The sequence below is a fragment of the Odocoileus virginianus genome, chromosome 4, assembly GCF_023699985.2.
Source record: "Odocoileus virginianus isolate 20LAN1187 ecotype Illinois chromosome 4, Ovbor_1.2, whole genome shotgun sequence".
In the NCBI taxonomy this organism is placed as follows: domain Eukaryota; kingdom Metazoa; phylum Chordata; class Mammalia; order Artiodactyla; family Cervidae; genus Odocoileus; species Odocoileus virginianus.
This window is the reverse complement of record NC_069677.1, coordinates 87556834-87571271: the sequence shown is the minus strand read 5'-3', so window position 1 is coordinate 87571271 and position 14438 is coordinate 87556834.

Sequence of the window (14438 nt, the reverse complement as noted above, 5' to 3'; positions counted from 1 at the left end):
CCGGTGTCTTTGCCGTGACAGACAACAAAGTAGATTGACTACTTGGAGTGGGCAAGTGGACCCAAGTTTGGTTTGCTAACTCTGTGAGGCCAACACCTGCCCATGTTGCAGGTGAAGACAAAGCAGAGTGGTCAGTTAGCAGGTCCAGGCTGATCCAAAGGTCAAGTTAACACCCAACAGCTCTGTTTACTTGCTAACCCATCTGGTGGAATTCAGTTTTTCCCAACTCAGGTTGACGTCAGCACAACGAAGTTCATTTTATTTGTCTGGTGATGGGCCAGGGAAAGAACTGGTGGGTTGTTTCGTTTTTCACTTGCTTGGTTTGGGTTCGTTATGTTTTGTTTCCGGGTTATCCAATACAAACATTGACTGCATTGTTCACTTCTCAGCTTTAAAAAGTGTTGTGTTGAACATTGCCTCGCCATATCTTTATCGTAGACATCACAGTGAGCACAGTCAAGCAGGAGTGTCAGCTCCCTGGTCTCTCCAACTCTTCTCATGAGAGGAGGCAGCTCCCAGCTCAGGGGATCACAGTCCCACTGCTGTCCAGCAATGAGACCCTTCTATACCTTTCCTTTGTCTACAAAGTGAGGTCAGTCAGTTCAGTCGCTCAGTCGTGTCCGACTCTCTGCAATCCCATGAACTGCAGCATGTCAGGCCTCCCTGTCCATCACCAGCTCCCAGAGTTTACCCAAACTCATGTCCATTGAGCCAGTGATGCCATCCAACCATCTCATCCTCTGTCGTCCCCTTCTCTTCCTGCCTTCAATCTTTCCCAGCATCAGGGTCTTTTCAAATGAGTCAGCACTTCGCATCAGGTGGCCAAAGGATTGGAGTTTCAGCTTCAACATCAGTCCTTCCAATGAATATTCAGGACTGATCTCCTTTAGAATGGACTGGTTGGATCTCCTTGCAGTCCAAGGGACTCTCAAGTCTTCTCCAACACCACAGTTCAAAAGCATCAATTCTTCGGCGCTCAGCTTTCTTTATAATCCAACTCTCACATCCATACATGACCACTGGAAAAACCATAGCCTTGACTAGCCGGACCTTTGGTATCTTTTTCTAAAATCTTGTTTATCTATTTTTGACTGTCCCGGCTCTTCCTTGCTGTGCGTGGGCTTTCTTCAGTTGTGATGCGTGGGCTTCTCATTGTGGTGGCTTCTGTTGTTGTGGAGCACAGGCCCCAGGGTGCTTGGGGCTTCTGTGGCCGTGGTACATGGGCCCTGTTGCCCTGTGGCGCGTGGAATCCTCCCGGACAAGGGATCGAACCCATGTCCCCTGCCTTGGCAGGCAGATTCCCAACCACTGGACCACCAGGGAAGTCCATATAAAGTGAGATATCTTTGGTAAATCTCTGTCAGCGTCTTTCCAAAAACCACGATTGGTAAGTGGTAGGGCTTAGCTGACGTTGGCTTCTAGACCCCAACTTTAGCCTAGACTTTAAGATCCTTCTTTCTTCCGTGGAGGACAAGGCTAAGTGATACTAATTACATTGTCCCATCACAGGCTTTGCTCTGGAGGCTGACTGTCACTCCACTGGTTAGGATTTCTGTATAGTTTGTTCAAACCCCTTGAAGAATGAAAGTGTTAGTTGTAGCCTGCTACGCTCCTCTGTCCATGGATTTCCCAGGCAAGAATACTGGAGTGGGTAGACATTTCCTTCTCCAGGGGATCTTCGTGACCCAGAGATCAAACTCAGGTCTCCCGCATTGGCAGGTAGTTTCTTTACTGTCTAAGCCACCGAGGAGGCCCCTTGAATGCCTCATGTAAAAGTCAGCTAATGGCCTGTTGTCTGTGTGGATACCAGGCTGTTTGGAGTAACCACAGCTTCTGGGACACCCAGCTCACTGCAGTCACCTCTCTTCCTAGTTTCCTTTGTCCTGCTTCAGATTCAGAGTTCAGGTATCCAAACACACGCTTCCACTGAAGACTAATAAATGCTACACTTTCTGCCATGACTCAGAATTTTCTTTTTTAATTTTTTCAAAATACACTTTGCAACACACGGGGGTAAATGTTGAAATCATTTTGGCAGAGTCTCTAAATTGAAACCACCTTTGTGTCTCCTGCTCTCTCTAAAGCCAAGATACCAATAGAAAGAAATCAGTTGATGGCTATTCAGACTCTAGACCCATCCCTATGGTGGAAAGAAATGAGCAAAGACTGGAGGACAGAGGCAGAGGGTCTTTCCAGGCTCTGCTGGGTATCAGAAGCCCAAGCCCATACAGCGTGTGGTGTGTGCACGGTTTTTGCAGAAGCTATAGGGGAAACTACCTGGCTCACCAGCAGGCTTCTCCCTGACAAAGCAATGGTAAGCATACTGAGTAGAATTATGTCCCCCACCAAAGGATATGTTCAAACTCTAACCCCCATACCTGTGAATGTGACCTTATCTGGAAATAGTCTTTGCAGGTATTATTAAGTTCAAACTGGATTAGAATGAGACCTACTCCATTGGCTGGTGTCCTTATAAGAAGGGGGAAATTTGAACAGAGACCCAGAGAGGAGAACTCAGGATGGAGCCAGAAGTAGATGTTAAGAGTGATGCATGTACCAGCCAAGGAATTCCAAGGATTGCTGCCAGCCACCAGAAGCTGAGAGGGAGGCATGGATATCAGTTCTCCCACAGAACCTCCAAAACAGAACCAACCCTGCTGACAGCTTGATTTTGGTCTTCGAGTCTCCAGAACTGTAAGAAAATACACTTCTGTTATTTTGAGCCAGCCCGTCTGTGATAGCTTGCTACAGCAGTCCTGAGAAGCTATGACACTAAGAGTTAAGTCTACTCCAGGAGTCACCCTGCAAAGCAGGGACCATGTCTCTCCCACTGGAGATGATCCAAGGTGTGTCTATTCCTTCTTTCTAAAAGGTCAGTACATCTGAGCGCTCAGTCCATTGTCAGAGGCTTAGTCTAGAGTCAGCCAGCCGAAAGTCCCCACAAACCCCACCAGTACCAGGACTCTAAGAAAATCTGTAGCTAAATTTTCTAAGTCAGGCAGTCGTGATCCTATTTTGAGGGAACTTTTAACAGTTTCCCAACCATCCTTAGACATCCTCTCCAGGGAGACAGTGTCTTTCAGGAAAGTTCTTCCTAAACCTGTCACTCCACCCCTGTCTTCACAAGGTTGCTTCAGACAGCAGAAGCTAGGAGTAAGTCATTTTTCTGCAGCTTGAACAAACTCTGTCCTCCTGAGCCGTATGCACCATCTCTTCTATCAAGGCAGCTGAAGTCTCTGGAATTTCTGCTTTTTCAGACTCTCTTTCCGACTCACCTTTTTTGCTAATATCCAGCATAATGCAAAATGTGCAGTCATAAGAGATGATTTATGAATGACATTAAGGGAAGAAAAGTCATTTTGCTTCAGAGTTTGCTGTCAGACTCATTTGTTAAAGCTGTAGCAAAAAACGAGAATTGCCATTCTTTTTTCAGAGGGGAAAAAGAAAGCTGAAAATTAATAGAGTATAGATTTGGGAAATAGGCCATTTTTATTAGGCTAAACATGTGTGAGTGGTGGAAGCGGGGGTTGCTGAGAGCTTCTTGGCAATGTTCATTGTTCTCCAATAAAAGCAACATGGGATAACCTGTCTTATGACTCAAAACCTATTTCCAAGAACGTGCATCAAAACTCCTTCCTTGTTCTGGTCCCAAACTGACACAGATTTAAAACCTAAAACATCTACTACCATAGGATGGCATTTTTGCTGTATAGTTTTGAGAATTCCTGTAGTATTCATCACAGTGGTAATTAGCCATGTACCAAGTCTCTTAACTTGAAATAAAGTTGGATGAATTAGAAACAGCCTGTTCTGTGGTGAGGAGAATTATTAGTTTTGAATTGAGATTTATAAACGCAGAAGATAAGGAGGCTGGAGGGGGGAGTCATTTGTCATCTTGTGAAAACTAGGAAATAGAGTGACTCTAATATCCAATTTCATTCCAGGTCCCATGAATTGTACCTAAACCAGTGGTTGGTAAAGCCAAACAATAAATATTTTAGGATTTATAGCCTTATGATCTCTGCAGTAACAATGCAACTCAGCTTTTGTAGTAGGAAAACAGTCCTAAAATGTAGTTGTAACACAAGAAAGAGTTAAAAGAAGGATCTTCAAAGCTGAGATGAGTTGGCTGCAGAGACAAATGATTTGATGGAAAATAATATGTTCAGTGTGGTCTTCCCCGGTAGCTCAGATGGTAAAGAATCTGCCTGCAATGCAGGAGACTGGCGTTTGATCCTTGGGTCAGGAAGATACAGTGGAGAAAGAAATGGCAACCCACTCCTGTATTCTTGCCTGGGAAACCCCATGGACAGAAGATCCTGGCGGGCTACACCCGATGGTGTCACAAAGAGTCGGACACGACTGAGCACCTAAACCCCACCACCACCACCAGTAAGTTCACTGTAGAGAGTGATTCTTCAGGTAAAGGAATATCATGCAATGATTTAGGAAAATTGAAAATCATCACCTTGTTGCCCAAGCAGTGCTTTAAACTATATGATGTAACCAGAGATGACCTCAAATCTAATTGGTCTTTTATGTGGTGGTAATCAATCTAAAAACTATTCATATAGAGCATTTTTATTGTTAAATCATAATCACAGCTAAAAGAGACTGTTATGCTATCGTAATTCATGACTCTTTACAGACAGTCAAAAAATATTGAAAATGGAATTCTAACAATAATGGAAGAGATTCAAAAACAAATCTAAGAAATCTTATATTACCTCAAGTGTTTACCTACCTCTTAAACTGGAAATAATTTCAGTTTTGAAAAGTAACTATTCTTTGACATTAAGTGTGAACATTAATTTACAATATTCTTCTAAGAGCAAAGCACATAAAACTATTAAAAGACTAAATAGATAGGTAATGATTAGCAGTTAGGTTTACTATAAAGCATTTTGTTAATAATATATTTGACTGGAGACACAGAGAACCATTTAAATGATGAGAAACAACTGCTTAAACAGTGCTCAGAAGTTCTGCACCTCCTGAAAGACAAGACATCCATGGTCCCTTGTGTGGAGAAAGCGAGAGGATCATACCCCAGATCTTGTAAGCACTGACATCCAATACTTCCTCCTCCAGCATACTGGTCAGGTACTATGGGCGTGTGGGCTCAGCTGTGTCTGACTATGGTGACCCCTTGGACTGTAGCCCACCAGGCTCCTCTGTCCATGGGATTCTCCAGGCAAGAATACTGGAGTGGGTTGCCATTTCCTTCTCCAGGGCATCTTCCTGACCCAGGGATCGAACCTGCATGTCTTGTATCTCCTGCATTGGCAGGTGGGTTTTTTGTTTGTTTGTTTTTACCACCTGGGAAATCTACTGGTCAGGAGCTCTGTCTAAATGAGCATATGGACAGTAGTGAGCAATCATTACAAAAATGTATTGCTGTGGATGCCAACTAGAAAGACAAGAAGCTGTTAGTTTAGCTGGTGAATTTGAGTCTGGAGCACAGGCAAGAGACCAAGGAGAAATCAGCTAAAAGGAGAGAGAGGGAATGAGACAGCAAGAGTGATAGAACGGCCTTTTCCTAACCCAAATCCAACTTCCTCTGTACATTTCATTTGGGAGACAGGGCTTAACAGTAGCATCAGGATAGAAAAACAAAACCTAAAGGTTTAGGAGATCATAGACACAATACAAAGTATCCAAGAACACATTTTAAATTAAGTTGTATATGCATAATTATGCTTTGAAGAAAAGGGAGATGATGGACACTTTGCTTACATGTCTTGGCTTTTGTAAATAACATTGCAGTAAGCACTGACACGCATTTATCTTTTCAAATTAGCATTTTCATCTTCTTCAGATGTATGCCCAGGAGTGGAATTGCTGGATCATATGGTAGTTCTATTTTTAGTTCTTTGAGGAACCTCCAAACTATTTTCCATAGTGGCTGCAATGAATAAGCAACAAGAATACATTGTACAACACAGGGAAACATAGCCATTATCTTGTAATAACTTTAAAAGGAGTATGATCTATAAAAATGTTGAATCTCTATGTTGTGTACCTGAAACTAACATAACATTGTAAATCATCTATACTTAAAAAAAAAAGAAAAGGGAAATGATGGTTCTGTTCTCTTCTAGTCTATCCAAATTACAGTTGGTATAACTATATTCAGACCTGAGAAATGAGGGGGAAAGAAGCTGGAGAAATTTGGAATATATTCAAACTGAATATATCAGACCAACTTCAGCATTACTCTTCTCTTTAGTGGCTTGGAATATGGTGAGGAAAAAAGTGTCTGAGGGAGTATGTAAGAGTGCATGCGTGTAGGAGGGTGTGTGTGTGTGTGTGTGTGTGTGTGTGTGTGTGTGCATGTGATTCCTAGGTTACCAGTGTCTTTGTTTTAGTTCTATGGAGAGAATGTGAAACCTTCTTTGGTCTCACAAGAAACACAGCCATTTGCCAGGGACATTGTAAATAAACCTAATGATTTGTGTGCACTTCTGATCACAATCAAAGAGCAGGAAAACTCAGAGATCCTTACAATACAGCACCATTCTTAGCCTTCTTTGACATAAATTTACCTGGTGAATTATTTTGTTTCAATAGGGAGACATATGTATTCCTTACACAGTAATGGTATTTTAATGGCTAGACCTTAATCTTGGGTTAGTGAACAGACCTCAGCTCCAAGCAGAACTCAACTGCCATGGGAAAAAAAAAAAAAAAAAGGTGTATCCTTGGCTTGGTTTTGCAAGCTTAGACCCCAGAACAACGGCAATAAGCCTGGATATTTTTTGCAGAAGAGTAATTGTGTCACTATGATTTCCATCAATATTGTGTTCTTCTGTCAGAACAACTTTTCCTTATGTAATTTTCAATGTAGTACAAATTAAATTGGAATGGGTAATAAAATTTAGTATTATTGAACCATGGACAAAAAGTAATTAATTTTCTAAAATTGACATGAAAACATAGACTTTACTGAAAGACCACATCCATCACTGTTAAATATGTGGAAGTGATGCTGACTGTCTGCAAACAGCAGTTCCTCTGCCACTCCCCCGTTTCAGAGGTCCCTGTCTCGGATACAGAGGCTCCAGAGGCCACAGCCTCACCCTCTCAGCTGGGACTGCGTTTATAATCAAGTTGTTCTGGTCAATGAGAACCAGTGGAAATTCTGCCAGAAAGGTTTCTGGAAAAGATTTTCCTCCCTGAGAGGACAGATAGAGAGATAGAAGGCGGTAAAGTAGAGACGGTACCCTTCTGTTTTTTTTTTTCATTTTATCCCAAATATGCACACAAAACTTCAGATTTCTTACTGAATCCCCCATCGTAAAGAATATGCATCCATCTCCTTGCCCCAGGGCTTACCCAAGATGAAGAATGATGGGAGCTGATGGGAATTTTTCCTGCACAAATGATACAACATAGGCGTGGAAGCAAAAAAAAAAAAAAAACACACCCGCAGAGGAAAGGCCGCATGAGGACCCAGCAAGGAGGCCATCTGCAAGCCAAGGAGAGCTGCCTCAGAGGAAAGAAACCTGCCAACATCTTGGTCTTGAACTTCCAGCCTCTAAAACTGGGAGAAAAAGAAATTTTGCTGCTTAGCCACCTGGTTTGTGATATTTTCTTTTATTTATGTTATTGTCTTAGCCCTAGCAAACTAATACAGATGCCAAAGCAATTCCCCTAGAGAACAAATGGTCACGAAATGGGCTTTGTCACACAGGAGGCTCTGGTTCACTCGTAGTTTTATTGAACATGAATTCTATCTTCTCCAGAAATGAGTTTCTCGAACAAGAGTAAGGATGTATAAATTTTTGTGTAGGCAGAGGAAGCTTTAAGCCGCGTTTTCATGTAGAATCCATCATAATGGAACTGGGCAGGTTGGTAATGGAGATGCAATCCTTGAAAGCTATTTAAAAATTTGAAGGAAGGAAAGCTTACTCTTTTCTCAAGCAGGTAGAGAAAAATTGTTAGCTATAACCTGTTCCAGAGTACATAGTCACTGCCTTAGGCAACCTGGAAGGGAGACACAGGCAAGTCATTCACCCCCTAAACAAGCACACAGTAAGTGACTACCCCCAGCTCCTGCCTGAGGGCTAGGCCAGAGGGCAAAGAAAGGACCGCATCTAAATAAAATGCTAATTACAGGGAGAAATGAGCTATAAGCTGTCTAAACACACAAAATGGGTAGTAATGAGTTGTGCAAATATTAGCCATCAAATATTCAGCTACAGGGTAAGAAGCTGCTTGCCAAGTTAATTTAGGTTATGTTTTATGGTGCCATATACCTGGAAATTGTTCTTGGGGGTTGTGTTCTAACGTCGATAAATTGGAAAGTCATAAGACTGGAATGGATCCAACCATCTGTGTAATTAGAGAGTCTTCCCATTACAGGGAGATAATATTTGTGACGTCTATGAACTGAGTCAGGAATCCTGAGGCTCCTGCCTCCTTACCTTACAGGTAAGGCATTGAGCACTTGGACACAAGCAAAACCCTGGTCAGGAGAGATCCTATTCTTTAGAAAATGTAATGCACAAGGGACTCAAACAGAGACCAATCCATTTTTGCATAAGAAAGCCATTCTTTTAAATACGCTTAATTACACTAAGTATACTAACCGCCCTTATTCTTGTGTTCTTAAGGCAATTTGAGATAGTACATTTCCATTCTTTACCTTGAGAGAATAAACAATTACTTTAATATATGTGCATTAGTTAAGATCTGGGTTTGATTCCTGGTTTGGGAAGATCCCCTGGAGAAGGCAATGGCAACCCACTCCAGTGTGGGACTTCGATAGTAACTCGGTCATCTATCACTGCCTAACAAAGGGCTTTCCTGGTGACTCAGCAGTACAGAATCTGCCTGCCATGCAGGAGATGAGGGTTTGATCCCCTGAGTCCAAAAGATAACCAGGAGGAAATGGCAACCCACTCTAGTATTCTTGTCGGGAAATCCCATGGACAGAAGAGCTGGGCAGGCTACAGATCTGTGAGGTCCCAAAGAGCACCAAGGAGCACTGCTAAACAAATGACCACAAACCTCACAGTTTTAGACAAGACACATTTATTAGCTCACATTTCTGTGGGTCAAGATTTCAGGCATGGCTTAGTTGGGTCTTCTGCACAGGGTCTCAGCAGGCTGAATTCAAGGTGTGAGTTGGGCTGTATTCTCATCTGGAGCCTAGACTGGGAAGAATCCACTTCCAAGATCACCCACATTGTTGGCAAAATTATCTCCTTGTGGTTGTAGGACTGAGCTCCCCAACTTCCTGCTGAATGTCAGCCAGAGGCCAATCTTAGTTCCTAGAGCCCCTGCTCCTGCCCAGATTTCCCTGCCAAGCCTTGTCCATCAACTCTCTTAAATCAAGGCATCTTAATTCTTCAATCCAGCAAGGGGAGTCTCCTTCTCTTCAGGAAGGTCTTAGTCCTGCTTTAAGTGTTTTCATTGATTACCAGACTCACCAGTGGTAACCTCTCTTAATTTACACACCTTCAGTGGACTTAGGATCTTAATTACATCTGCAAAATACTTTGACCTTTGCAATATTCAACTTGTAGATACTACTTGTATTTCTAATGAATTCTTATCAATGTTGAGTATGTGAAATTCAGTTCAGTTCAGTGGCTCAGTCGCATCCAACTCTTTGCGACCCCTTGAACCACAGCACGCCAGGCCTCCCTGTCCATCACCAACTCCCGGAGTCCACCCAAACCCATGTCCATTGAGTCGGTGATGCCATCCAACCGTCTCATCCTCTGTCGTCCCCTTCTCCTTCCACCCTCAGTCCTTCCCAGCATCACGGTCTTTTCAAATGAGTCAGCTCTTCACATCAGGTGGCCAAAGGATTGGAGTTTCAGCTTCAACATCAGTCCTTCCAATGAACACCCAGGACTGATCTCCTTTAAGATGGACTGGTTGGATCTCCTTGCAGTCCAAGGGACTCTCAAGAGTCTTCTCCAACACCACAGTTCAAAAGCATCAATTCTTCGGTGCTCATCTTTATAGTCCAACTTTATAGTCCAACTCTCACATCCATACATGACCACTGGAAAAACCATAGCCTTGACTAGACAGACCTTTGTTGACAAAGTAATGTCTCTGCTTTTTAATATGCTGTCTAGGTTGGTCATAACTTTTCTTCAAAGGAGTAAGCGTCTTTTAATTTCATGGCTGCAATTTTATATTTTATGTCAAGACAAGAAAAATTTAAACACAAATTCTCTGCCCTTTGGCCTTCTGCCCCAACACTGAGCACTTTGTAGCTCCCTTATGCATGAACCAAACCTCTCCCATCAGCAGGAATACCTGCTCAACCACAAAGAGCAACATTCTCCCAGCATAAACAAAGCAACTCCTTAAAAGGTAGTATACCTTCTTGAGCTTGTGAGGTGTCATGTGACCCACCACAAGGTGGGCTTAGATCTAGACTGTGTCAATAATACATCATTTGATACACAGCCCTTGGTCTCAAAAGAAATCTCATATAACTGTGCCTTGATTTCTAACTGGTGGAACAATTCTCAGAGTTTTATGAGATGTTCTTCCATGGTTATAATCCTCAACTTTGGCTCAAATAAAATTTTTAGATTCTTTCTTAGACTGACTGATTAATTTTTTATCAACAAGTATAACAACTTTTAATGCCTATATTCCCTCCATACTCTGCATATGTGGATGGAGTGTTCATTAATCCCTTAGAAGCTGAATGGGAGGGAGGGAGCAAATGGAAGGGCATGGTTAGGGTCTGACTCCGTTCTTGACTCATGCTGACAACTCTGAGACCCCATCACACCCTCCTTCCCTTCTGCTCCTCATTTGGGCAGCTAAGAAACTCTAAGTGTTCAATTCTCTGGTGCCAGTGGGAAGTTCAAGCCATACAAGCTCTGGACTATAAAAGGGAACCCGCCAGCCCCAGCTCCTAACCACCATAAGGAACATGAAAATTTTGTCTACTTTCTTCAACCATCATCAGAGCTGCTTAGGAATCTGTCTCATGCTTCCAGAAAGCCTCACTATGTGGCTAATAGTCTCTTTATACCCTCTTGGTGTACATGACCTCCTGAGTCTCAGAATCCAAACCAGATTTTCGGTGTAAGGCCCGTCCTGTTTATGATGCAAGCAGGGCCTGTAGGGCTCCTGGGCGTGGAGCTCTTTTGGTCCAGTTTCTTATAGGCAAGACTTCAGTCTCCATGACCTTCTCAGAGTTCCAAAGGGCAGAACAGTTGTTGATCAAAGGAGGAGCAGCCACGAAACCACCTGAGACAATTCTAAAGAAACCAGAGAGGCTCATCAAGAATTAGGAGGCCAGAGAAAACTGGTCAACCACTTGTAAAAGAATGAAACTAGAACACTTTCTAACACTATACACAAAAATAAACTCAAAATGGATTAAAGATCTAAATGTAAGACCAGAAACTATAAAACTCCTAGAGGAGAACATAGGCAAAACACTCTCCAACATGAATCACAGCAGGATCCTCTATGACCCACCTCCCAGAATATTGGAAATAAAAGCAAAAATACACAAATGGGACCTAATGAAACTTAAAAGCTTTTGCACAACAAAGGAAACTATAAGCAAGGTGAAAAGACGGCCCTCAGGTTGGGAGAAAATAATAGCAAATGAAGCAACAGACAAAGGATTAATCTCAAAAATATACAAGCAACTCCTCCAGCTCAATTCCAGAAAAATAAATGACCCAATCAAAAAATGGACCAAAGAACTAAATAGACATTTCTCCAAAGAAGACATACAGATAGCTAACAAACACATGAAAAGATGCTCAACATCACTCATTATCAGAGAAATGCAAATCAAAACCACAATGAGGTTCCATTACACGCCAGTCAGGATGGCTGCTATCCAAAAGTCTACAAGCAATAAATGCTGAAGAGGGTGTGGAGAAAAGGGAACCCTCTTACACTGTTGGTGGGAATGCAAACTAGTACAGCCACTATGGAGAACAGTGTGGAGATTTCTTAAAAAACTGGAAATAGAACTGCCACATGACCCAGCAATCCCACTTCTGGGCATACACACTGAGGAAACCAGATCTGAAAGAGACACATGCACCCCAATGTTCATCGCAGCACTGTTTATAATAGCCAGGACATAGAAGCAACCTAGATGCCCATCTGCAGACGAATGGATAAGGAAGCTATGGTACATATACACCATGGAATATTACTCAGCCATTAAAAAGAATTCATTTGAATCAGTTCTAATGAGATGGATGAAACTGGAGCCCATTATACAGAGTGAAGTAAGCCAGAAAGATAAAGACCAATACAGTATACTAACACATATATATAGAATTTAGAAAGATGGTAACGATAACCCTATATGCAAAACAGAAAAAGAGACACAGATGTACAGAACAGACTTGTGGACTCTGTGGGAGAAGGCAAGGGTGGGATGTTTCAAGAGAACAGCATCAAAACATGCATATTATCTATGGTGAAACAGATCACCAGCCCAGGTTGGATGCATGAGACAAGTGCTCGGGCCTGGTGCACTGGGAAGACCCAGAGGAATCGGGTGGAGAGGAAGGTGGGAGGGGGGATCGGGATGGGGAATACATGTAACTCCATGGCTGATTCATGTCAATGTATGACAAAACCCACTACAATATTGTAAAGTAATTAGCCTCCAACTAATACAAATAAATGAAATAAATAAATAATTAATTAATTAAAAATTTTAAAAAAAAGAATTAGGAGACCAGACCACCTAAGACCCTGCATACACCCGAATCTTGCCAGGAACACTACCCTTTAGAAAAGCTTACAGAAGAAAAAAGAATGCAAGACTTTTACTACCTTGATCCCTATCACATACCCTTGCCTGACCATATAACCTCTCTATACTCACCAGAGAGGGAGGCACAGTTCTTGGGGCTCCAGCCTACTGTGTTTTCCCTTTGTCTGGAAAATTAATAAAGCCACTCTTCCCTTGTCCTCCATGACTATGTCTCCATGATTATTTCTGTTTGGCACTGGTGCATACAAAGCCAAGATTTTGGCAACATTTATGCAGGGTGGCCAAGAAAAGGGAATCTACACTGTACCTGTTGAAATACCGACTCCTCACAAACACCACCAAACAACCTGCTAATAAGGCAAAGCTGAGTTTATTGCTTCCACCATTGACAAAATCTTGGCCTCTGTGCACTGGTTCCAAGTCAAATTTTGGAAGCAGAGCATTGGGTGAAGTTGAGAAGAATAGCTTTATTGCTTTTCCAGGCAAAGGGGATACAGGGGGCTCATGCCCTCAGAATTGTGTGTACCTACCTGGGAGGATTTGGTAAGGAGTTTTATAGCAATGGTGAAGGGGTGGGGAGGTGGTAAAAAAGATCAGGGTATATGCAGTGCCTTCACTCCTTTAATCTGGTTTTAGGTAATCTGCTGAGCAAAGTGAAACTAAAGAGCCTCTTGATAAAGGTGAAAGAGGAGAGTGAAAAAGCTGGCTTAAAACTTGACCTTCAAAAAACTAAGATCATGGCATCTGGTCCCATCACTTCATGACAAATAGACGGCAAAACAGCGGAAACAGTGACATACTTCATTTTCTTGTTCTCAGAATCACTGCAGATGGTGACTGCAGCCATAAAATTAAAAGACACTTGCTCCTTGCAAGAAAAGCTATGACCAACCTAGATAGTGTATTCAAAAGCAGAGACATTACTTTGCTGACAAAGGTCCATCTAGTCAAAGCTGTGATCTTTCCAGTAGTCATGTAGGGATGTGAGAGTTGGACCATAAAGAAGGCTGAATGCTGAAGAATTGATGCTTTTGAACTGTGGCATTGAAGAAGACTCTTCAGAGTCCCTTGGACTGCAATGAGATCAAACCAGTCAAATCTAAAGAAAATCAACCCTTAATATTCATTGGAAGGACTGATGCTGAAGCTGAAGCTCCAATACTTTGGCCACCTGATACAAAGAGCCAGCTCATCAGAAAAGACCCTGACGCTGGGAAAGATAGACGGCGGGAGGAGAAGGGGGCAACAGAAGATGAGATGGTTGGATGGCATCACGGACTCGATGGACATGAGTCTGAGCAAGCTCTGGGAGACGGTGAAGGACAGGGAAGCCTGGCATGCTGCAGTCCATGGTGTCACCAAGAGTCGGACATGACTGAGCGACCGAACAGCAACACTCTGATGAGATCCTATGTTCCTTTAATCTGGCCTCAGATGGTCTTCTGGAAGAGCTCCCCTAGTTTGTTTAATTTAGAATGAAGAGTACTGACATTTTCCGTTTGGTGGGGGTTTTAGTTCTACAAAGAGCTCAAAGATATCGTTATTTGTGTCTCTTGATGTAGAGCCAGGATCTGCCCCAAAACTGCACTGTTGTTTCTTGGCTGATTCTCCCTTGTCTCTGCATCCCCTCACTTCCCTGATTAGCAACTGTTTGAACCTGCTCTTTGGAACTCAGGCAAAGTCAAGGAGGTTGGGATCTAATCCC